This window comes from Equus asinus, chromosome 11 (genome assembly GCF_041296235.1).
Source record: "Equus asinus isolate D_3611 breed Donkey chromosome 11, EquAss-T2T_v2, whole genome shotgun sequence".
Classification (NCBI taxonomy): Eukaryota; Metazoa; Chordata; class Mammalia; order Perissodactyla; family Equidae; genus Equus; species Equus asinus.
Genome location: NC_091800.1, coordinates 33,396,350 through 33,419,457, shown reverse-complemented (window position 1 = coordinate 33,419,457; position 23,108 = coordinate 33,396,350). Strand labels below are relative to the sequence as shown.

At 46.7% G+C, this 23,108-nt stretch overlaps 1 long non-coding RNA gene across 1 annotated transcript in view; it reads right to left on the bottom strand.

Moving 5' to 3' along the window:
* Nucleotides 1-251: 251 nt before the first annotated feature.
* The window catches only part of LOC123289764 (uncharacterized), a 55,728-nt gene continuing 32,871 nt past the window's right edge, over nt 252-23,108 (bottom strand). The window contains exon 4 of the long non-coding RNA XR_006533906.2: nt 252-1,433. This is a non-coding gene — a long non-coding RNA (uncharacterized lncRNA). The remainder of the gene's footprint in view (nt 1,434-23,108) is intronic.

Genomic DNA, 23,108 nt, shown 5'->3' with positions numbered 1-23,108 from the left:
CATTCATCCACCTGGGGCTCTGCCCTTCCCATGTCATAGCCCCTTCCTCTTGACCTGGTCTACATAAAATAATAGTGGAGAGAATAAAGGAGGTGTGGTGGCAGGGGATGATTCTCTTGTCCTTAAGATTACTCTGTAGGGATATTCAGGCTCAGAAATGCATTGGGATAATCTTACAAATGAAACACATACTCTGACTTCCTCAGTCCCTGTCCCCTACTGCAGAAAAGAGAGCGAGGTTCAGTTCATCTCTTTAATGTGTCAATCAACAAACATTTCTTGAAGCTTATAATGGACCAGCACTGTGCAGGGCACAGGAGGGAAGCAGGGAGGAGAGAAGAAACACAATCATGTCTATAGTCACATTAAACTCTGGGACAGATTGTAGGTACAGTAAGAGACAGTGGAGGGAGTGAACTCACAGATAAAAAATCTTCATGAAGCAGACGGGATTTAATGAGTCTTGAAGAATGAATAAAATTTAGGTAAATGGGTGCTGATGGGAGAAGAAAGCGTGTTCCCAGTGGGTTGAACAGCATGCGCAGAGATAGGAATGAGTTCGATGTGTGCAGGGAACAGATTCATAGGCTTGTCTTCATTCTCTCTCCCTTGGTGCATTTTTTCTCGGACAAAGAGGGGGGTATAGGTCTCTCCTTCTATCTTGCTCAAGTTAATTGGGATAACTGGTCAAAACAGGAGTCCAAAAAACTGCAGAGGCATCCTGGTGGTCCAAGTGGGAGAAGGGAAAGGAAGCCAAGTTGCTCTTCGGCAGCTTTGGATGGCTGGGCCTGGCCCACAAGGGCAGCTGGCGCACTTCTTGGGAAGCATTTTGATCCTGCTCCAGAAGGGGGCGGGAGCAGCCCTAGGTGCGCTTGCAGGGAGACACTCCCCAGCTTCACGTTTCACTGTCAGGTGGCAGGAGGCCAGCGCATTTGCTGCCCGTCAAGGAGGAAATTTATGGGCACATATTTTTATTTCCTTCCCTGGTAGGTTTGAAGAGATGGATGAGGCTCTGGTTGAAGCTGGAGCCTCCAGTCTTACTGGGCATCTTGCATTCACACTGACACAGCAGGGGTCGCCAGAGCTGTTAGGGATTCTGAACCTTCTGCCTACATGTTGAAGAAGAATAAAAAAAAAAAAAAAATCCAAGCAACCCTGTTTCCTCCAGTAAAAATGAGTACTCAGAAATGAATTCTCTCGCACAAACCATTTCTCCTGGGTGAACATCCTCAGCCTTTGGACCTGGGCTGAAACCGAGTGGCTTCACTGTCAATTCACAAAATACAATTATCCGCTGTCTGGTTTTCTGATAGCAATTCTTTTGTAGGTGAAAAATGCAACTGTTGAGTCCACTATTGAGGAACCTTGATGCCAGAAAACAGAGGAGCCAGCAGCAGGCAGCTCATCAAACTCCAAACCTATTTTCCCAGCGCCTGGGGAGTGAATTGAGAAATATGCACTTTTGGGTGAACACTGGGAGATTAAACACTTAAATAATCATCATCGCCAACACTGGGGAAAACAAAAAGAAATATGTGTCCTGTCTCTAGCTTTTAAACACAATTTCCTAAAACATTCTTGAGTTCCCACGAGGGGGTGAGACAGGGAGCCCAAATCAGGAATCCTGGAAAGATTCGCTGCCTTTCTCTCATCCAAATAAGATCAAAATCCATTCCTTATCTTGTTTCCTTGGTTTATGGGGATGTGATTCCCACCAACAAGGCTGGGAATATTGGACCCCATTCTGTTGGTGAGCAGAAAGGAAGAAATACTCTCCCCGGGAGCCAAGTGCTCACTTGTGTGAAGTAAATTACCTCTTCTGCTGTGCAAAATGGTTGGGATCCTACCATTTGGGCCCAGGAAAACACCCCCTAGGGAACAATCTGCTCAACCACACATGATAAATTCCATCTATTTTTAAACTATCCTCTCTGGCATGTCTGGGTGTGAGCCCAGGTGGAAAGAACAAGCCAAAGCAAGTCAATCAAGTTAACTTTCCTTCTGTTTTGTCGGCTTCTTTCTAAGCAATCTATTTCCCCTACACACATGCACACACACACACCTCTCGTCCTTGGTCCTCAGTTTCTACTCCTTTCTCCCTTAATCTCTCCCTCCCCTCCTCTTATGATCGATCCCCCTCAGACTCCTCCGTAACCCCCTCTCCTCTTCACTTCTCACATGATCACTCGTCCTCCCTCAATCTCTGTGTTTCCTCTCACTCGCCTCCCCTGAAAATGAGTCACGGTAAACAGAAAGCTCTGGCTTTGAGTACAAACAAATAAGAAGGAAAATTCATCAGGAAAAAACAGGATCTCTTCTTAATACATGGTTTAAACCTTCCAAAGTCTTAATGAAAATTTGGCACACATATGGCGTGTGAAGCCTGCATCTCTGCATTATAAATCCGACATTGACTCGCAGATATAATGATTTTGGCTCCGTGCCTGTCTAAAAGGAGACAAAAATGTTTGCAGTCATTATTGGTATTACTGTCTAACAAGAGAAAGGAAGACTCTAATTATGACTAGACAAATCACGAGCAAGGTTCATTTCATTGCAGTCCTGGGAAAACAATGCAATGGGGAAAATTAATGAGGGCAAGGGGTGGATAAAAGAGAAAGATCTTTAATTTGCTGAGTGTCCTCAGCTACTTTTCTGACCCAGCTGCCCTGGATTACAGGCTTCCTGCCCATGTTAGTGTCCCCAAACTCACCCTGTCCGAGTGTCCTATTGTGCCACCTTGAGGGCTTCCCTGCTCACTCTGTAAAGAGGCACCTAAAAAATGTAGTGAGCAAATTGAGGAACACTGAAAATCCTCTTGGGGAAGTTCATGGTTTACAAGAATCTGGAAGGAATCCCTTTGTTAAGGGAGTGGCCATGCCCTCATGTCTTGTTTCATAAATTCCACTTTCCATGGATCAGGTTTTCCCAAAATAGACTCTAAAGCCACGTTCACAAGGGCAGGTCAGCAGCCTTCCCAAAGTAAACAAGAGGAGCCTGGCTGTTCAGGATCCCAGGCGGGATGAAAGAACAGGAGCCCCAGGAGGCTGCAAGCCAGAAACCTTGCCATGGCTGGTGGCCATAGATGACCACCAAGCGTTTGCATTTCAGGGAAGTGCTGGTTTTGTCTCTACCTCCTGGTTTTCATGACACCAGAACACACCCTGAGGTGAGAGGAACAACTTGAGGATGTGATCCCCACCCCTGGACATCCCCTCCTCGCCTGTCCTATGTGCTAGCTGGGGGTAAGGTGTCCCACACCAGGACCCCATGGCAGCCAGAGCCCATTTCTCAGACCTAATATCCAGCTTCTCAGAAGCCCCACCCTCACACCACCTGGATCCATTTCCATTCCCAACAGTGAAGATCTGGGAATTTGGGGGGTTGGGGAAGAGAGGGGTACAATAAAGGCATAAACAACACGCACTATCCTGGCTTCAACAAGGGGACAAAGGAGCAAAGGAAAGAAGGAAGGAGTGATTGGAATCCAACATTTAATCCAATGGCCTGTCTCATTTGAACCCTAAAACTCTTTAGTCAACAGACAGCAAACATACGAATATGCAGTACCGCCTCTGAAGGCCCAGGAGGGCCTGCCATTTTGGTGATCTGCACGCTGCATTATAAACCTGGGACTTTCTGGGGTGATCATGAAGACATCCAATTGCTGCCTATTAATGTGTGGATTAACCAGACTTCTGCCTACCTGCCTATTCTCCTCTGAGGCACTTTGATATCTTTTATTGAACCCAAATGGTGGATGCTAACGTCTGCTGCCATTGGTTTGGTTTGGTGGGGAATGGAGGGGAGGATCCATAGTCAGCTGTGATCTCACATTTTCTCCCAGTTCCCTCAGCCTGGCCTCACTCTGGCTAAAAGAAGCCTTTAGGTTGATGACAGAGTACATCCATCTGAGCTCCAGTTGCCCACTGCCATGGATAATTAGCCATGGCTGTTTATTTACATAACTTCAATTAGCCTAGGGACCTGTAAGCTTATTTACTCCAATAAGCAGACACTGTACACCTGCGTAAATGGGAAAAGAAAATGTCTGACTTTTTTACTGAAACAGACAGGATTTTTTTGTTAATAATCTTACATGTGACAGTGGTAGATTATAATCAACATTGGACTTGGTGCTTCAGAACTGTCTTCTGTTTGAAAAATCATAAAACCTTATTAATTTGAAACTCCAAGGACCAGGAAAACTTCGCCAGCTTAACCCACTTTAGAATAGCTAATATTTTTGCTCAAGGAACAGTGGGGCATCAGGAAGCTGAGGAGAAGCAGTTGCTTCCAATCAAGCATGATTTTGAATAACCAATATTGATTTAATGAGGTTTTACTCTATATCAGCATTTCAGCCAGCACTATTACAGCCGCACAACCTTCCAAGGTCAAGCCCAGAGGTTTACCCCTTACCTGAGGTGGAAAATAATGAAATCCATTTTCCCCTGGGGAAAAAAATACCTATAAATCACATTTTCACACCTCACGTGGCTGCCTCAAATGGCCCCACTATACAACATGTCTATCTGTCACTCCTTCGGCTGCCTCAAGGAGACTCCATCCGGCTCTGGGGAGAGAGGCAGCAGGAGGAAAGTGAAACTTGGGCATCAGACTGACAGTCGGAGCACGGGCTGTGCCTCAGCGAGGCTGGGAGTTTAGGGAAAGATTCTCTCGGTATCTCAGCGTTGCTTTTTTTTCCCCCTTGAGTAAAATGAGCATGAACCGTGAGAATCAGTCAGCCTAAAAATGGGAGCAGCGTCAGAACACAGAGGTTATTGGCTACATGACATCTCCACACTGCTCTTTACTTTCATAAATCAGGACTGTCAGCTACAATCCCACCAATCTGAACTGCTGTGTGTTCCCTTATAGGGCAATTAATGCAAATATGTAACACCGTAATACCAATTGGTGGCCTTATCACATAGGTTGTAAATCACCCATAGAACTCAGGGTCATTGTATTAGAGTTGAATTCACACATCTCTATGTAACTATGGGATATGTAAGGGACTCTGTGCCCTAAGACAAAAGGGGGAGATTTGGGGTTATTGCCAAATCTCCTCCACGGTGGATTCAGACCCTGTCTGAGCCATACAGGGAATAAGAGCCCTGCACCAGGATGGAGTAGATGGGACAGAGTTAATGCTTTGAGATATTGTAGGGTTGCACAGGTGGCTGTTGCCCTATCTGGAAAGCTGTTCCTCGACAGTTGTGCAACTCCTAATGGCCACTAGAGGGCGCAGCAGGAACGATCTGGGAGCTGCCCTCTATCAGTTGTGCTGAGACGGGAAGGGAGCTGTCCAGGGACCAGCATGAAGCATGAAGAGGAGCGGCTCAAGGAAAGACCAGGCGACTGGGGCTGTGCAGAACTATGGTGCCTGGGTTCTGACTTCTTGGGTGATGGGAGAAAACAGTCAGCAAATCCCTGCCAGCGAACTACTAGGTTTGGAAGCCCAGAAAGTAGGGGTGGGGCTTCTGGCCAGCTAAAAAATGGGTCCTAAGACCGCTGGTGAAGGGATTGTGGCTGTAGCCTCAGGAAAATTATATCCTCACTTTTCCTGGTATATTGGCGAGGATATTATCAACATATACAGCTATGTGCGCCTTTTTTAAAATTATCCTAGATTACCTACTTTTATATCACAGCTTCCAAGGATGGATAGCATTAGGGAGAACAGGCCTTTGGGGGCCATAAACCCTAGGAAATATCCAACCCACCATCTACCAGCCAATTGCTATTTCTTGGCTCCAGTGCCTCCTTGCGCTTCTTTCCACCAAAACCTTCATTCCACTCATCTGATTCTCACCCATCACCATTCCACTAGTTAAGCACCTACTATGTGCTAGAGCTAGGCTTTCAGTGGTGGGAGGAAGAAAAGGCACGGTTCCTGACCTCAAGGAAATTACCATCCTAACCCTCCTCCTATAGTCCTTTTCATTCAGTATGTGTGTGGGGAAGATAATGGGAAATAAAATTTGGGAAAATATGTGGGGACCGGATAGTGAAAAGCATTAACTGTCATGCCAAGGATTTTAGATTTCATCCCATTGGCAATGGGAAACAATGAAGAATTTTAAGCAGGAGATTTAGATCCAGCTTTGAGATTTCAAAAGATCTGGAGGCTAAAAAAATGTTCGACCTTCTTACTAATGCAAGTAAAACATTGAAATGACATTTTAACCTATTGGGTTGCCAAAGTTGTTTTTCAAGACAACAATCAGTTAGAGCAAGGATTTCTCAAAATTAACAATATTATCCCTTACGAACAGAAATTAAATTTGGCACAATCCTTGAGGCTAATTTGGCATATATATATAAAACACGCAAAATGCTGCGTCCACTTTGACTGAAAAACACTACTAATTCAAGTGAGAAATGATAGAAGCCTAATCTAAAGTAGGGGCAGGGAGGTAGTGATGTAAAGAAGAGAAAACTGAGAAAGGTTTATTCCAAAGACAGAAGCCATATAACCTGGTAACAAATTATATTGGGAACGATAAATAAGGAGGAATGTGACTCCATGGATTTCAGCCTAGGCAACTAAATCTATGTAGATGTTTTTAAATTACAACAATTAGAACAGAAAGAGGGATAAATTACAAGAGGGCAATTAAAAGTTAACTGTTGAACATTTGGAAGCACAGAGTACATAAGGGGAAATGTCTGTGGGACACCCAGATGAAAAGCCTAATTGGATATGAAGATTACAGGAGAGGGAATTTGGAAAGCATTTGTGATATTTAAGAAGAATGTTGAGTGGTGAGACTGGAAATCATATTGCAAAGACCTAAAGAATGAAAGGCAAGTAAGGAAGTTGAAATAGATGGTAGACCATAGAGGGGGGTACTAGCTTAAAGGAGAATAGAATCAAGGAAGCGATTTGCTGCATCCAAGAGTTTGTCAGTGGAAATAACTTGAGAAGATTTTAAAGCCCAGTGGCAGCGCCCAGTGGAAGGGGAATAAAGAGAAGAGGAAATAGTTTTAAGGAGATAGGGGTAGGGCTGCCAGATTTAGCAGATAAAACTACAGGATACTCAGTTAACTTGAATTTCAGATAACCAGTGAATAATTATTTAGCATAAGTATGCCCTATGAGATATTTGTACTAAAAAATTTGCTCACCGATTATCTGAAATTCCAGTTTAACTGTCTTGTATTTTATCAGGCAACGCTAGGTTAGGGGGAGGACCAGGAGCCCAGAAAGGACAAGCAGGAAAAGGATATGGGACATGTCTGCTTTGACACGGGAGAGGAGAGAAAGACCAGTGAAGAGAAATGTACTTCAGAGGAGGACATACAGCAAATTTCGGGAGGTCAGAAATTATGCCCTCTGTGTTCCCAAAGATGGGGGGGAGGTCATCTGCAGAAAGTGAGCAAGTCTGAGGACAGAATGGGAACCTGATGAGGCCATGTAAAAGTTGGGATCATCAGCTGTGGAAAATAGAAGGGGGAGCCAACCATGGAGAGAACTGCAAAGAAGCATTGAGGGCTCCGGAAATCGTCCATCTATACGGGATAGAGTGGAATAAAATGAGGCTCAAGGGGGAACCAGGGCCAGATCACGCAGGACCTCAAAGACCACATCACTGAGTTTACACTTCATTCCTATCAGGTCATGGGAAGCCAAGTCAGAGAGAGGTTTCATGGTTTTCTACGCACCCTCTGGCTACTTGTGGGAAGAAGAGGATAATGTTCGAGAAAGAGATGGGAGAAGCCTGGAGAGAGAGATAGAGAGATTGAGAGAGAGAACTGAAGACAGAATAATCAAGACTTGGCAACTGATTGAATTGGGGAAATCGATTAGGAAGAGAAGGGTGAAAGAGAAGTGTTCAAGATAATTCCCTAATTTGTGACATGAACAAATGAATAAAGAAAGAACACTGAGATAAGAAAAGAGAAAGGAGAAACAGGTTTGGCAAAAGGGACACTCCACTCAGCCTTCCTCCGTCACATCAATTAAAACTGTGACGGAAAGTAGAGATAGCCTAGGTTGTGGGATTTACCTATTCTCCGAGAATCTCAGTACTGAGCATTCCACATTCACATCTGGATTCTCTAACAATGCTACAGGATGTCGTTATCCCCATGTGGCAGGATATTTGCAATTATTAATTGGTTTTCTGTTTTTCCCTGAATACTTTGCTTTCTCCACCTTTTTACCACTCCCAATTCAAGCAGCTAGACCAGTCACTACTCATCGCATTAGGGGGCAGATAACACAGGCTAGAAAAAAGAAAAGAAAGAATATTCTGGCATTCCATTCTAAAAATGTGATGTTCTTACAAGACTCAAAAGGACCTTGGGCATAGGTTAAATGTTGAAGTGGGGTGAAGTCTAAGAGCAGAGCTTTCCCCGGGGACTAGAAAAGCTTCTTTCTGGCTAAGGGGAGGGAAGACAAAGAGAGATGACACGGTGGATTTTGCCTGGCCCCAGAGAGGGGGTCCTGCATCTACTGACCAGCAGAGCCCCCGAGGGATGGTAAGGCCTCCAGAGAGAAATGTACAATGCATGGAGACAAGGGTTCCTTAGCAGCACAACAGAGATTTAATGCCCCAGTGTTCCCTGGAAGGAGCACAATTATTGCAAGGGTCTCATGCACGACATGAAAGGGAAAGAGAACCACAGGACCTGATGACAGGTCTACACGGAGAGGAGCAAGAGGCACCTCAGGGGCAACCTGAGCTTGATGGATGTCCAAGGTCCAGATGGGGCAAAGGACACTGTGTTGGATTTTTGTGGATGGATGATAGCAACGGCAAGATGGGCTCTCCCCAAACCTCTGACCCTGCAAGAAAGAAGAAAAAGTGAGGAGGGTCCCCAATTTGGCTGTGATTAAGTTAGTGCCATTGCAACAGAATGAGGTCTTATAATAAAGTTGTTATTAGAAAATTTTGAAATTTGTCTTCTTATACAACTGAGTTATGAACTGAGGTTTTTATCTACTGCTAAGATTTGTAAATGCAAAACCAGAGACTGGGGAGTTGCTGAGGCTTGCCACAGAGCTGAGTAAGGGGAGGACCAGCGTCAACCCCAAGTCCACCTTGCTTCAGAGCCCACCTGCTCCCACCACTGTGACTCCTTATTCAGAGAGAGCAGTGTTCACCCTCCTTTTTTTTTTTTTTCTGGAAGGACTGACTTCCAGTACAGATGAGCCTCATGAAATGTTGGGAGCTGTCAAGGCCAACCACCAGGACAGTGCTTTGCGATCCCAAGGGCTAAGAAACCCTCAAATTACAAACTTTCTTTGAACAGTCAGTTAGTTGGATGGGTGGCTGTCAGAATCACTAAACCAATGAATGCAGTAAAAACAATAATTTGTATTCTTAAAGCCCAAATAATGCCGCCCGGAGTCAAACTGAGATTTTTATGCTGCCATTAAAGCAAAGTATCAGCAATTCCTCAGGGAAAGGGGAAACCACGAGTTCAAAGGACACATTAGCAAGTTTCTCAATTAAATGCCAAGCAGTAATACAACTTTGTTCTAACACCCTCTTACTTAGTCATTTAATTTTTCTTGAAAAGCAACCCTCGGGGTGTCGAATCTAATGCTTGTCTAAGCAGATGGTGCCTGTGCTTTGTCGGAGAGGCTACCGGGCAATATATCTGATTATGTCTATTTCTGAACAGGAAAATTGATTAATTAGGAGAAACGGAGGTTCGCAGAGCCAAGCACTAGAGAAACAAAGAAGAAAAAGAGCTGCAGGCGATGCTCCTGCCGGGAGCTAATGAAAGTTCCACCTAAGTGAGATTCCACATCAGAAGCCATGAGGGCTGTGTTCCCGTCAGTCAAGCCAGAGTGAGGGAACATGTTGAGAAAAGATGGAACAAGAACAGGTTTTTAACTAATGGATGGAACAGAGGAATGAGCTCATCGTGGCCCCTAAGCTCTGCAGTCATGTAGGAAGTATCTTTCTAAACATGTCAGTCCTCAGAAAGGAAGAGATATGTGGTGCTTCATCTGATCTTTGTGGGCCCAGAATAGTATAACACAGAACTAGATGATTCAGAAACCGCTGGACCTTGTACCCATAGGCATACAGTGTCTATTTGCTGATTGGACCCTAATGGAGAGTTTCCTTGAGAACACAGGGGAAGATGCACACGTTGACACAGTATTCCACAAAATATGCCGTGCTAGAGGAAGAAGGATGGTTCATACTCTGATCAAACCATAGGAAGCCAGGGTATATCATCTGAATGCAAAGTCAGGGATTTTTGTCTATTTAATCATTGCTGCTCATCAGCACCTATTACATAGTTAGCACTCAATCTGTGCTTACTAACAAATGAATGGCCACAGAGACCCTGATCATAAGACTGGGAGCAGCCTCCAAAGGCCAGTTACTCTAAACCCCCACCTACTAGTAAACTGGGGGGTGGCATTGCCCTACAGCTAAGCAACGTCAGGATAATAAGTACCGGCAGAGAGAGGCAATTCTGGTGAAAAAGTTGGTGAGGGATCTGTGTACCGTCTCTCATGGGAGATCTTTGGAAACAAGATAAAATCTGCCTGTGACAGTTTGAACATGCTCCTATCTGGGTAGGAGACAGGGGAGGAGAGGAATGTATATAATGGCCTGTGACATTAAGGCTGTGTTGGGTGTGTCTTTCATAGGACAACCACCCTGGCATTGGCCAAAGTTGATCTCCAGTTGTCCCAGTGGCCATGTAATAATGAGTCAATAAGACTTAGAGCCCATCTAAAACCACTCCATCCCTGGCCTCAAATGGTCAAATAATTATTATCTCTCTCTTTCCTTCACAGGAGTTCACACTCAAGGACATCTTTAATTTACATATCTGAATTTTTCCTGGATCAAGGACGATAAACCTAGGTTAACTTTTGAGAGCCTGACCCCCCGAGTCCTTCCCCCCTCCTCAAAGCAGGCAGAGCTGGCTCCTCTCCTGGAATGCTTACTCTTATTGTTCTGGAAAGTTCATATGTACCAAGTTCCAGAGAGTAGAAGGCACTGTCCTAAACTCCAAGTTAGTGGTGGTCCCCATCCTCGGGGAACCCACACACCAAGAACTCTGGTCCTGGAAAACGGCCTCACATCTGTTGCAAGTGACTCACAAACTCCTTTAGGTTTTCCAGTGAAAATTTGCAAATAGCACCAATCAGGACACAGGACTTAGCAAGCACAAAGGACACAGGTTCACCCAAGGGCATTTTTCCCTTTTAAATGAATTTGTGGGAAAGGCCTCCCTAGAATTGAGGACAGGACTCCCATCACCAGGCCCCATTGAGGCCTGATCTGAATGTGCTACCCACTACCGTCGACCCCCCACCTCTCTCCCACTGGCTGACTTCAGCTCAACAGTTTGCGGGACCATACGGCAAAGGTTGAGGTCAGATAGATGAAAACGTTCCACTGCGCTGAAGAATGGTTAACAAACACGTGAATGTAAATTCTAACACATTGTAAAACTGTGGCAAACCAGGCTGAAAAGAGACTTTAGTTATGGCAGGAAATCTGTTTTTCAGCTCCACCCCGGCCCTTCCAGTTCATTACAGGTATTGTGGAGAGAAAATGGGGTTTTGTGTCCTCTCTTGGCAATCTGCACCCTGCTCTTCTGCCAGATTTCTAATGACTCTTCAGTGATGATTTAAGACGTTTCGTGCCTGCAAGTTGTAAAGGATTTCAACTCGGCTCTACTCCCCTCGCGTCCCTCCACCGAGATGTGCACACACACCATCCTCAGCAGCAGGACCTGCATCAGCAACTTTTGTCCTAGTCTCGCTTCACAGCTCGCTCTCCATGTCACAATGCTCTCTGAGGTCACTGGATCAACCTAGCGGCAAAAGAGACCCCTCCAGAGCTCAATGTTTTACACTAGAATTGGATTTGTGGCAATTTGTAAACGTCGTTGGTGGCACAGCCACCCCCACCATCCAAAAGAAAACTCTCCATAACCCCAGGCAGGAATTTGAATTGAAAACCGACTTTCTCTCTCAAGCCAACAGCTGTCACTCAAAACACACACACACACACACAATGCAGCAGTCCCTGTAAAAATGTCCTGAATGCCTCAGCCCTCCCTTTTGAGGCCCAGAGTGTGACACCACAGAGGTTTGACAGAGTCCTAAGGGAGATGCAACAGGGCCCAAGGCTGAAGTGTTGGGAGCACATGAACTGCTCACCCTGAAGCTCACTGAGAAATCTCTTCCTGGACCAGACTCCCAACACTGCCCCCCATCCCCCATCCTTCACCACTTGGCCAGAAAGATGCAGTAGCAGGGCCACCTCTAGCCTATATGGGACTTATATGCAAATTAGAAAGAGCATCCCTCCCCAAGCCCTGCCTGGGCAATCTCACTCCATGCCAGGGTACACAGCTTGGCCAACAGCATAAACTGGATTTCAGGCCCCACTCACCCCTTGGCCTGCACCTACTACAGGACTCTATGACCACTCAGGTACCCCGTGCAGTGCACTCCTCCCTTCTCTGCCACTTCCTTCTCTCCTCAATAAGACCTTCTCCCTCATGCCAGACTGCCTGTTCCCCACCCCCAGCTGACTGTGACACTCAGATGAGCCCTAGATTCTAGCTGCTCCTGGATGTATGGGGCTGAAAGGGAGACCACAGTGCATTGCTAAAACTTTTCTCTTCATTGGCACATGAGGCTAACCGGAGTCTCTAGGACCTAACAGGAAGCCCATAGTCCACATTGCATTCCATAGAATGTCTGAAAAAGGGAATCCAACCTTGGTTTCTCCACCCAAAAATAGGAAGGATAAAAATCGCCATCTTTTTCGTTTTTCTTTTTCTCTTCTAGAAATGACACTTTTGCACCTGTCATTTTTCCTCTGAGCACACACATCCTGACACCCACCAGTGACATTTCTCTATATCCCCAGGGCCCATGACATAACAGTGCCTTTACTGATGAATTAAAATAACGGAGGATGGCGAGGTCATCGGTAAGCACTTCCCACGTGCCCAGAGTTTACAGTGCTCTAGTGGACATTTGTCTGTTCTTTGCGGAACTTAATCCTTTTCCACCACTAACTCAGTGTATATTCTTAGATAAGACACTTCTCTCCAGCTTCAGTTTCCTCTTGTGAAAACTGAGAAGATGAACAAGATGATTTCCAAGGTCAAATGCCACTCTAAAACGTTCCTACTCAATGATCCAAAAAGTCTCTTAAATATCATGTAAATAGTATATGCTCCTGTAAACATAAGATATGAAAAAGAATACATTGACCATGCCCAATGTCAAAAGTAAAATGAGTACAATCATTCCACTGAGAAAAGAACTCACACCCTAATGGGGAAGGACATAATAATGAAGAGGTTTGATGACACTAAGATCAAGGCTCCTTGGCCCCAAATCCTCTGCCTTCCCTCAGCAAGCTCTGGTTTCTAGACAAACCCTGGTAATTACTGAAAGACATTTTCCTTTCTTTCTGTTTCCCACACACAAAAGAAAGGAGTTGAGAAATGGAAATTGACTGGAGTTGGTTTCTTTTCCTGGGAGCCTTCAAATTCTCTTACATTATCTGGAAGTGAAAAAAAGGGGTGGAAATAAATCCTATAAACATCCAATCAAAATAGCAGAGTTGAATCTTCCACCCTGGAAGCTTTAAGCCATGTTCTTTGAACACCTACATCAGAGATCAGCATTTACTGGAGGGATTTCTGAAGTTCCCAGCATATCTTATGAACCTCCCACACAATCATTTTAAATTGGCCAAGAAAAAAATAATAATCCTAGGCTCCTGAGGTTGCCAGTGACGAGATATACAATTAGAGACGTGTGTGGTACAAGTCGGGGGTAGAAAGAAAGCAAAGAGGAACACAGCACACGAAGCTCCACACGGGGTGCAAATTATTTATAAGAAAGCTTGTGAAACGGCTCCTTCCCATTGCATTAATAATATTTGAATAGAAATGGAAGCTTTTCAGCTCTTCAACAAGCAGCCTGGAACCTTCCTCACCCCTTCTGGCTTCTCCGTGACTCACCTTCCCCAACGCCCACAAATGATTGATAGCTGACGAATGGGCACTGTGACAGTCTCTCTCTTTGCTTTCTTAGACTCTTTTTCCTCCTTTCTTCCCCAGAAGGGGGAAAAAAATAGGCAAAGGGCAGTGGGAAGGGGCGACTGTCCTTTCAACTGCAAGCCTCAGAAAGAAAGCTTTCTCAGCAGGGCGTGGGGATTGAAGTGTCCGTCAAGAGCACTTGGGAAGTGTTTGCCTTGCCCTCCGGAGGGGGTCCGGTGATCCCAGCCCCTCATTCCCCTCGTGTGCCTTGGCTGAGCCCCAAGCCTTATCCAGCTCTCCTCCCCTGCCTCGCACAGCCTGCCTGCCTGCTCCTTCCAGCCCTCCACGCCAACAGGAGGAGGATGAAGCAGGGCCGGGGGAGGAAGGAACAGAAGAGGTCAGACACACCACGGTGGGCCAGGCAGAGCTGGGTGTGCCCTGAGGGCCTGCAGGGGCTTTCACAGAGAGCCGTGCACTGGGCACCAGCTGGACAGCTACCGCTCCTTGAGGATGCACTAATGTTATTGCTGTCTGTAATTAAAATCCAGGCCTGATATAAAAAGAACTTCTCATTTAAAGGTTTGATAGAGATGCATTAAGGATCCCTGTACATGAATGAATTCATAACGGCCAAATGACATATTTATGCTATGTACTTAGTTATGTCTTAGCTAACTCCATGATTCTAATTTATTTGCTGGTAAAACACCATCCCTGCTGATGTGCTCTGCTGAGTATGCTTTCGTCAAGTACCTATTCAACAAACAAACAATGTGACAGATAAATAACAAAAGCCCGTTGCGGGGAAGAGCAGTGGATGTCACCTTCTTTTCACCTTTCATCTCAGGTGACCAACCCTGAGTGCTGGTGCTTGTCCCCCAAGTTGCTCTGTGGGAGCATCTCCTAGAGAGACACCAGCTCTCTCTTGTCCCTCTTTTAACCCCTTAGCAACCTGACCTAACCTTGAGGCCCCAGTCTTCACTTTTAGCTGACTCTGTGTGTCCCTACAGCCTGACTTCTCTCAGGTTCAAAGACTCCAAGAACACACGCACCAATGCAACACCGAACCTATGTTACGCCCTTGCTAGACTTCCTCCTTCCTCCAACCCCACACACAGGTGGCAGGCAGCTTATCAGTTATGAACACCTGCCAGCAAAGCTAGTGATCACAGCTACCATTCCCTGAGTACTCACCATGGGTCAGGGTCTTCGGATGCATCATTTCTATGCCTTGGGATAATGCTGTAAATATCAGTGGCTCCATTTTGTTGATGAGAAAATTGGGCATTGAGAAGCTAAGCATCTTGCCCAAAGTTATGCAGCAGGGCAACGGCAGAGGCAGGACTTGGAACCCAGCTCTGTCTTTCTCCAAAGCCAAGCACTTTACAGTGCATTATGTCTCTCAATGGAGCTCCATGGAGAAAAATGATAATTGATGGAGGCCTTCCCACATTCTCTGCAACTTTTTAAGTTTTTTGTGTGTAATTGCTCATTTAATTAACGAGGTACGTGTTATTATCCACATCCTACAGATGAAAAAAAAAAGTCAGAGAGCTTCCACAATTTTTCTTGCCCAGAGTCACACAGCTGGTTAATGATGATGCCAGGATTTGAACCCACACAGTCTGCTCCAGAGTGCACATTCCTAAGCAATATTTTGCTCACCTGAAAAATACTAGTCAGACCATGAGTAGGCCTTTCTGAAGAATCCAGTGGCTTCTTCCAGAATTGAGAATTGGGACTCAGGAGGGGGATGGAGAGAGCAGAGAGAGTTGTCCAAAGACATATGGGAAAGCATGTCCTGGCTATGTCAAAGGATGGGCCTGGAACCTTCTTGGAATTTCTTCTCTCCGCCTACCAGCCCTACTCCATATGACCTCTTGCTTCATACCTTTTCTCTTTCTTACTACATGGAGTTGGGCCAAATTTCACAGGTTAAAGGCACAGTCCTTTGTCCTTACATCAGACACCAGCCATAAGTTCAGGGGTCCTCAGGCTACCCTCACTCCTGCCCAGCTGGTTACAAATTTGGGGATTCCCACTACTCCCTCAGGTTCAATAATTTGTTAGAATGACTCACAAAACTCAGGAATGTGATACATTTATGATTACAGTTTCATTATAGCAAAAAGACAAAATCAGAACCAATCAAAGGGAGGGACCCATAGTGTGAGGTCTGGGAGAATCCTAAACACAAAGCTTCCATCATCCTCAGGGATTGTCACCCTCCCAGTACATTGATGTGTGGCAATACACGAGAATATTGCCGACCAGGGAAGTTCACCCAAGCTTGGGTATCCAGAGCTTTTATTGGGGCTTCATTATGTAGGCATTGATTAATTGAATCACTGGCCATTGATTGAACTTGTGATTGAACTTGATCTCCAGCCCCTCTCCTCTTCCCAGAGGTTGAGCTGATATCACTGACTCAAAGCCCCAATCTTCTAATCACATGGTTGGTCTTTCTAGCATGGTCAGCCCACATCCTGAGTCATTTCATTACCAAAAACTATCAGGCATGGTCCAAGGGGCCCACCATGAGTAACAAAGACACTCCTATCACTCGGGAAATTCCAACGGTTTAGAGAATACCTCCCAGAAACCAGGGATAGAGGTCAGCCAGATTCTTTATTACACGCCTATAATGCAGAGGTTAGGGCAACAGACACCTCTCTACAAATCATGTGATCTCATGCTGATAACAGCCAAAATGAGAAGCCAGCATTGATTCAATTTAATGACTACTAAAGGGTCAATCCAATTTCTTAGGCCATCTTAACTAAATTAGAGGGATCATGCATGCATAATCCAATCAGTTTCCCAGATGCTATCAGACAAGTGATTCTAACGTGCTTTGATCAAGTTATTCATGGTGTATACACTTTGCTGGGGTGTGAATGCCTGAGAGACCCTGAGAGATTCTAGCCATTAATCTCTGCTAGTGGAATCTTCCCAACTTCTCTGGGGAGGAAATCAGAGGATGAAGGAGCTGGAAGGAATGCATGAGGTCAAGTAGTCCAAAACCCTCAGGTTACAGTTGGAGAAAATGAGGACAAATGGCTTAGGGTGTCCAGCCAGCAAACAAATTGTGTGACTCTGGGCAATTCCTCTCCATCTGAGATTGGTCCCTCAGAGGCCCCTCTTCAGCTCCCATCCTTGAAAAAGCCAACATTCCCGAGAGAGTGAACATAGTAAGAAAGTACAGCAAATCAGGCCACCTCTTTGAGCCTCAGTTTTCTAATCTCTAAAGTGAGGAGACTGAGTGGGTCTCCTAAACTCAGATGTCCCTGCCTCAAGGCAAATGGATAACATAACTGATTTAAGCAGGCAGTTGTGAAATACTAGAGAGACACGGGGCTGGGGAGAAATGGAAAAATTAAAGGCCTTCCCTTTGAATTTAAGAAATAAACTCAAATCCTTTGGCACAGAGTTTGCAATCTCTGACCTAGATGACCTCCCAGGGACCCCCCAGCTCTCTGATTCCATTATTCTATGCTTTCCTTAGCACATTGTTTATCAGATTGATTTCCTCTAAGACAGTCAGTTAGACTCAGGGAACCAAGGGAGTGAGGTGATTTGTCAGGGAAGAAAGAAGGGAAAGTTGTAAATTGGGAAATACAGTTCTGACTGGGCAGCTGCAGGAACATGAGATGCTAAACAAGAGAAAGAGGGCACTGAGAGAGGCATGGAAGACGCATCTCTAAATTTCTCACTTATGCCCTAGGCCATCCTTAATTGAATAACCTATACAGAGTAAGTCCTTTGCGGGAAATTTCACATTCACAACGAGAATGGCAGCCCCCGGAACTGTGCAGTGCACAGCCTGCACAACAGTACACAGCAGCCCTGAGTGGCCTGGCCCTTTAAAAAAAAAGGTTCTGGAGACCTCCAGACCCCAGAAGAAATGCTCAGCTGCTCCCAGCCTAATAGGACCATTAACCCAGTTCTCCCGCTTCCTGAAACACCAAGTTTTCTTTGTGCTAAACCTCTCTGCCCCACAGGCCTTTTGACATGAAAAGCTTCAAGAGAAAAGGAGGGCTCACTGCCTTAAACACACACACACTCACACACATCCTCGTGAACAAGCTTAGCATTGAAGACAAAAGATGTTCCTCCTGAGGAGTCTGGTTCTGGGTATGCTGACGGGGAGGCATAAGGCAGGGGCTGCCCCCTCCTTGAACCATCCTCAGGCCTGATTTGCATAAGTTCCAGTCTCTTGGCCCAGCTTCTGTCCCTTCTCCAAGATCTGCCACCATCCCCGGGAACACTGTGTCCTCAGCAGCCTGCTCCCAGGCCCGTAAGCACTGATCATCTCTCCCAAGAGCGGGAGCTGGGAGGAGAGCAACCTTGCGAGGAGTCACATCTTCCTCATTCCCAGGTGGAGCGGGCCTTCTCCCTCCGCAGCTGCCAACACTCTTAATGCTATTGTGCGCGGGAGGCCCCCAAGACAGCGCCAGCCGGAGTGAATTAATACTTGCTGGCAACAGAGCTCCTGGAGCCAGCAGCTCCACCCCCTCGGGGACTGTTTGCCCTTCTTCAGAGAGTCCTCCGCAACTGCTTTGCAAACTTACTTCTGTCGGAACAAAAAGCCTGGAAGTATTGTGTATTCTTAAGAGTCCCCTCATCTTCAGAAGAGCTCAGGGCTGGATGTCAGGACGCAGGCATCCTTGGCTGGCTCAGCCACCAAGTGGAACTTTCACCTTGAGCGGGTCGGAGTCTCTCTGCGTCTTGTTTCCTAATCCGCACATGTCTAGGTTGAACAATCCAAGCTATTATGAGCCGTGACCTTTCCCCATGTGCAGACCTGACTACTGTCGTTGAAATCTCAGCCAGCCTCGTGCACCTGGGATCCGAGGGCGGGGTCACTGTTCCTGGGCTCCCGCGAGCTGCAGCAGCTCCTTCACAGTCAGGCTGCCCTGGCGACTGAGGAACCACCAAGCGAACAGCCCGCGTCTCAGCTCTCTCCCTCTCTTCTCATTTGTCTCAAGCCACAGGGCCTTCATCGCGACACTCCCCCTGGCCTCTTCTCTTGGAGGCATGTTTGGGGCTCCTGTCAAACCCTCGCTCCTTCCAGGGCTTTAAACAAGAAAAAGATTTTGGTGCCCACCCACCTAGTTCTAGAAATAATTCCAAATAAACTCACATTTTGGAAAGTAGCCAAAATATATGCTGAAATTCTTTTTTTCTAGAGTTTCTGATCACACGTGTTTAAAACAGTTCCTCAAGGCTGCATTTCTCTCCATCCATCTGACTGAGGCTACCCATGGGGGGGGGGGGGGCGTTCCATGACGCCATTGAAAGCACCTGAGCAGCCCTACTTGTTGGCCCCTTAGCACAGCTTCTTGGACCAAGTATGGACACCTGACCAGCCGAGCCAATCAGAATCTTGAGAGAGAAAAAAGTCAGAAGAGACCAGAAAAACTATAGCCTGACAGAGTTAGGAGCTGGAGCCATAAGGTTGGGGTCAGGGTCCTGGCAGTGGTAAAGACAGCCAAGGGCGAGCCAAGTTACAAAGGCTTGCAGAGGAAGCCAGGCTAGAGAGGAGAAGAGAGCAGATGTGCAGACAAGAGACCATGTGGCTCCAGAGAGAGAAGCTGTCACTGCTGACAGCTTGCAGGTTTCCAGTTCCTGCTATTGAATGTCGTGAGCTTCCCCTGAATGCTGACAATTAATCCCCTTTTCCCTCATCTTGCTGCCAAAGTGTGGCGTGGAACAGCAGCATCGGCATCACCTGGGAACTTTTTAGAAATGCAGACTCTCCTGCCCTACCCTGGGTCTGCCGTATGTGAATCTGCATTTTAAAGAGATCCCTGGTGATTCGTGTGCACTTAAGGGCTGCTATGATGGGAGTTTTCTTCCTGTTAAGACATCCTGCTTGGTGCCCCCTTATCTCATCCAGGCCAGGGGCCTCACCCAGAGGCCCTGTCACCCAGCCCCCCTGCTGCAGCCTCTCATCCTCGGCACCTCCCCAGCCACCCAGCCAGTGCCTAGGCCCTGACACCTGACAAATCCAGTAAGGAATAAATTAATCATTGCTAGCAACTCACGCCCTGCAGCCAACCTGCTCCTCCTCTTGGGAGGACGGCCTGCCCTTCCTCACAGAGCCCGCCACAGCTGTCTGCTTGCCTGGCTGCCTGGTGCTGCCTGCTGCCTGTGGCCCCATCGCCAAGCCCCACACTGCGGGGGAGTCTCTAGTTACAACTCGGGCAGTGGATCCCGCCTGCCCATGGCTTGATCAGCTGCCACCTCTACAACCAGCTTTTGTCCCCAAGCTAGTTTCCCCAGTCTCTGTGGCAAAGTGTCCCCCTCCTTGTCAACCCACAGAAGGTCCTGGGGTTTAGCTGCCAGAGGCCTGGCCCGTTGACAGACACAGGATCAGAGACCTCAGCAGGTAAATTTCTCAGGCCCCTGACTGGCACCCAAGAACCAAGACTCTGGGTTCCTTCTTCTCTGCCAGCATCAGAGTTTCCAAGATGGAGTGTGTAAGGCCCTGGATGATGTGAGCTCTCCTATAGGCAAGGACAAAGAAACATCATGCCACTAAGTCATGCCCACAGAGTTCCTCCAGGCAAAGTGCTCAGAGCACACTGAGGAAGCTAGCCTGCTCAACAGGTCGGTCTTTGTGCTGCCTGGGTGGATCAGCGGGCTCATGGAAGGAAGCTCCAAAGTCCTGTTCTGCCTGGAGTCCCTGCCTCAAGCTGGCCCATAGACACATGTACCCAAACGTGGGTAGGGGTCTTCCCTAAACCCACATAATCATAATCTCCTGCATCTCTCATTGCTTTTGGAGTCTACGAAGTCTTCCTGTGCCTTACCTCCTTGAAACTCACAAGAGCTCCAAGTTATTCCAAAGGTGGGTTGCATGGGCATAATCATTCCCCAAATGAGAAAGCAGGGCTCAGGGAAGGTCACACCAGTCGTGGTGGAGCTGGCGCACAGATGAAGGTTTTTGGATCCCGGTCCAGTGCCCCAGTGCCCCAGTCAGCCAAATTTCTTGAAGGAGTTGTCTTGTCTTGTGCTAGCTCTAATTTCCCACCTCTCAATCCCTTCTCAACACATTCCAGTCATCTTCCCTTATCTTGCCGCAAAAGCCACTGTCAAAGTTACCGACAACCTCTGTTACTGTTGAATTGTGTCCCCCAAAAAGATGGTTTCAAGTCCTAAGCCCCAGTGCCTGTGAATGCGACATTTGGAAATAGTATCTTTGCAGATGTAATCAAGTTAAGATGAGGCCACACTGGATTAGCATGGGCCCTGTCTAATATAACCCGTGCCCTAACAAGAAGAAGCAAATTTGGGCACAGACGTACAAGGAGAAGGCCATGTAAGACGGAGGCAGAGATTGGAGTGATACATCTACAAGCCAAGGAGCACCAAGGATAGCTGCCAACTATCGGCAACAATGAAGAGACAAGGAAGGATTCTCTCCCAGAGCCTTCAGAGAGAGCAGGGCCTGGCGGACACCATTTCAGACCTCTAGCCTCCAGAACTGTGAAATTATACATTTCTGTTGTCGTAAGCCATGCGGTTTGTGGTCATCTGTATTGCGATAATCTGCAGCCCTAGGAGATGAATACAGTCTCCATGTTGCTCGATCCCATAGACAATTTCCATTCCTCAAATTATTTGACATCTCAGCAGCATGCAGTGCTGGTAACCCTGCCCCTCCAACCAACGACTGTCTCCTGGACATCGTGACCTCACGTTCTCCTGGTTTCCATCCTCTGACCGCTTCCTTCTCAAGTTTCCTTTATTGGCTTCCTGCTCTATCTGACCATTACACAGTGGAGTTCACTAGGGATGGGTCGGTCCCATGTCCTCTTGGTTTCTTACTCTCTACTCTCTCCCTAAGCAATTTCATGCAGGCCAGCACTTCATTCGCCACCTATTCACTATGGCTCTGAGAATCGGAGTCCAGCCCTCTCCTTTCAGCACAAGTTCATGTCCAACTGCCTGTTTCCTTCTCCCAAAAGCTCATCAAACTCAGTGTGCCAAAAGTGGGACTCATAAACTTCCCCATCCATTCAGGTGGGTTTGACAGAAACCTAGGTGTCAGCCTTGAGATTTTCTTCTCCATTACGCTCCTTTTGATCTCTTACCAAGTCTTGATTTACTTTAAAAATATTTTACCTTTCCCGTCAGCCCATATCTTCCATCACCACCGCCACCGTGCTAGTGCAAGCTCTTGGCGTCTCTCACCTAGACCACCGGGACAGCTGCTTCCTTTTGCTCTCCCCATCCCCTTTTGCTCCTCTCCAGCCATTCTCCACCCAGCAGGCAGAGCAATCTCATTTTAGCATATGGCTGTCATATCTTCTACCTCATTGCCAAGTTACCTCCCACACAACTTGCAGATTTCAGCTGAAATGTCACCTCTTCAGAGAAGCCTTCCCTGACCTTCCAGTCTAGAATTAGACTCCCCATCACAACATGTTCTCTTTGTTGCATTTTCCACTCTTGTAATAATACTTATATTTGAGTGACCACTTTAGTAACATATGCCTCTTTGACTAAGCTGAAAGCTTTGTGAGTGCAGGGTTCACGTCTGGTTTCCCTGTCATTTACCCCCAATGCCCAGCACAGTGATCTTCATTAACCCTCAAAGAATATTTGCTGCACATAGAAATGAACACTCTGTCCATCCAGCTCACCACCTCCAGCAAATCTCCCCTTCTCCAAGTCCCCCCTCAGGTCCATGGCGCTGAAATTGCCTCAAGGATGAGCAGGAAGAACCACTCAGGTGGAATCTTTCGTGAGCCATCCTGCTTTGTTCCAAGCAATCGGGAGGTGATATTCTCTGTTTTGTTCCTTCTCTCTGGGCAACCCATTCTTAGAGGCGTTAAACCATCTATCATGCTGTTTATCACAACACATCCAGATGCTCTGAGCAATAAAGCCATTCGCAATACACAGTCATCCCATTTCTGGAAGATGCTCCCAGTGGAGCCTTCCCAGGGGATCTTTCGGAAGAGGAGAGACACCCATCTGTCTGGGAAGGGGCCTTCTGTCTGCAGAGCTCCCTTCCAGCCTGGTAGCATATGTCGTGGGACTTGCCTTAGGAGCAGGCAGGTAGCAGACCCTGAAGCGGAGCCTTGTCCAATCAAGCTGGC